Here is a 3,032-nt window from a genome sequence, read left to right on the forward strand (position 1 = left end):
GACATATCCTGGCCAAAACCAGAGCAATGACATAGCCAAATACCAGTGAGAATATAGAGAAAGAGGAATTCTCATTCATTACTGGCAGGAAGTCAAAATATTACAATTGCTACTGAGTTTGCCAGACTTTTACTATATATATATATATATATATATATATATATAGTATATATATACATACTATATATATAGTATATATAATAAACTAAAAATATATATTTATTTACATATATATAATATATATAAAATAAGCTAAATATATATGCAGTACTGGGGTTTGAACTCAGGCACTACACCTTGAGTCATTCCACCCGCCCTTTTTTTTGTGTGTGGTGGGTTTTTTTGCAATAGGATCTCGTGAACTATTTGCCCTGGCTGGCTTCGAACCATAATCCTCCTGATCTCTGCCTTTAGAGTAGCCAGGACTAGAGGTGTGAGTCACCACCAGCAGCCATTTACAAAATATGTTCTTGCCAAATGATCCTAGCAATTCTGCTCTTTACTATTTATTCAAAAGAGTTGAAAACATAGTCACATATTATGTTCACATGAATGTTTATAGCCACTTTAGTCAGAACTTCAAAAACTTGGACACAACCAAGATGTCCTTTTGTAGGTAAATGGAAAAATAAACTGTGGTACACCTATATAATGCAATATTATTCAAGAGTGAAAGTGAGTTATCAAGCCACGAAAAGATAGGGAAGAACTTTAAACGCATATTACTGAGAAAAGATGTCAAACTAAAAAGGCTACCTACTGTGTGATTCTAACTATATGAATTTCTACAAAAGCAAAACTATGTTATCAGTAAAAAAAAAATACCAATCTTTGTCAGAGGATGGAGAAAGAAACGGTCACAAACAGAGCATAGAGGATTGCATTTAAGGCAGTGAAACTATCCCATTTGACACTGGAGTGTTGATGCATTTCATTATACATATGTCCAAATCCATGGAACATATAATACCAAGAGTGGCCTCAAATGTTAACTACAGATTTAGAATTACAATGATGTACTAGTGTAGATTCATCAGTTTTAACATCCTGATGGGTGTTAATATCCTGGTGGGTGATGCTCATAAAAGGAGAGGATATATGTGGATGAGGCAAAAGGTATCTGCTAAAGATAGAGACAAAAGGAACCAAAGATTCTCTTGCTGATCAAATTGTAAAACTCTGAGTGTCAGAAAATCATGATAAAAACAAAAACTACACTATTTTAATGTAACATATAAAACCACGAAAGCTAAGGAGTCTAGCATACCAAAAAAATGCAGAAAAGTGTAACTGGCCACCAGTTGCTCACAACCATCATCCGACCAACTTGGGAGTCTGAGATTGGGTGGATCACAGTTCTAGCAATGCCTGAGCAAAGAGTTTGTGAGACTCCAACTCAACAGGAAAAACTGCTCATGGTAATCCATGCCTATCATCCCTGTGACTATGAGAAGTTAAAAGAGGAGGACTGTGGCCCAGATCCACCTTGGGAAAAAGTTAAACCCTATCTCCAAAAATAACAAGAGCACACAACCAGAGCAGAGTTGTGGCTCAGACAATACAAAGCCTGCCTCACAAGTGCAAAGCCCTGAGTTCATGTCCCAGTACTGCCAAAAAAGCAGTGTATATAGAGAATAAAAGAAGTTAGTGATAAATTAAAAGAGGATAATTATAAAGGGGAAGGGGGCAGAGAATGGACCAAACAATGTATACACATATGAATTAATGAGTAAACAATAAAAAAATGTATAAGAGAGATAGTGGTATGTTTACCTATGTACATGACATGTAGAAATGTTTGGAAATTCAAATAAACATAAATATACCAATATTTTACTGATATTATCAGTAAATAGTAAATGTAAATAACTGTGTTGTATAAATATATTAGCAAACTTAGGAGCTCTGCAAAGGAAAGAAAGGAATTATCAACATTGATGAATACTATTAATAACAATCAGTAACAATTGTTATAAAATATAATGGAGTTAACTCCACACAATGCACCTATGCTGAGAAAACTATCTGCATACATACTAATCCTTCATGTTTCCTCGTTACTAATTATGCAATGTTTTTCTGAGCATGTGAGCCACTTCCTATAATATGATGTTAACTTCAAAAACAAAGTCTTTCCAGACTGTGAGAGAGAACAGGAGATTCACATATAACTTTAATAAAGGGAAGAAAAAAATTATACTTTTGTTTTTGCTATATGAAAACCACAAGCTTCTGGTAATATTCCTCACATGAATGAGAGCATGTGGTATTTGTTTTCTGTTCTTGGCTTATTTTACACAACATCATGATCTCCTAGCAAGCCACATGCTGCCTGGGCAGAGAGGGAGGAAAGAGATGGGAACAGAGGTTGTGGGGGGAGGGAAAAGGGCATCATGCTTTTAAGGTGCCCCAAAGGGAAACTGTGAGACATGGAAACCTTGGCATGAGAGTTCTCCATGAACCCCAAGCTATGAGGGGGAGTGTGAATTGTATGAATGGACACCACTGGGTCACACAGGCCACCTGCCCTGCAACGCAACCCATGGAGAGGTCCCCATGTTGGGCAGACACCACTGGGTCCTGGGCACACCCTCCACCCCCAGGAGTCTCCTAGCTGCGTTTCCTAAGGGTAGAGTTTGCCCATCTCCTTCTGTTTGGAAAAACAGAAGGAAACAGAAGGAAGACAAGAAAAGAGAGTAGAAATTGAGTCTCGGGGAATACTGTTTCTCCTGGCTGGTCTTGCCACATGATGGCTGCTGATGGTGGAGCTGGTAATCAGAAGCCTTCCAAATTCTTTGTGTCCTATGTGAAGGACACCTGGGTATAAATGGAACTTATTAAAGTTAGGGAAGGAAAATACAAAGGGAAGCATGGTGAGGACCAAGTAGAATGACAGACTGTGAGAGAGTGTGGTTCTCTTCTCCAGGTGCTTTTATTTATTTTTATTCATTTATTCACACGTGCACACATTGTTTGGGCCATTACTCCGCCCTTTCTCCCACTACCTCCCTCTCCCCCTCAACCCCTTTCTT

The sequence above is a fragment of the Castor canadensis genome, chromosome 1 (assembly GCF_047511655.1).
Source record: "Castor canadensis chromosome 1, mCasCan1.hap1v2, whole genome shotgun sequence".
Taxonomy (NCBI): Eukaryota; Metazoa; Chordata; class Mammalia; order Rodentia; family Castoridae; genus Castor; species Castor canadensis.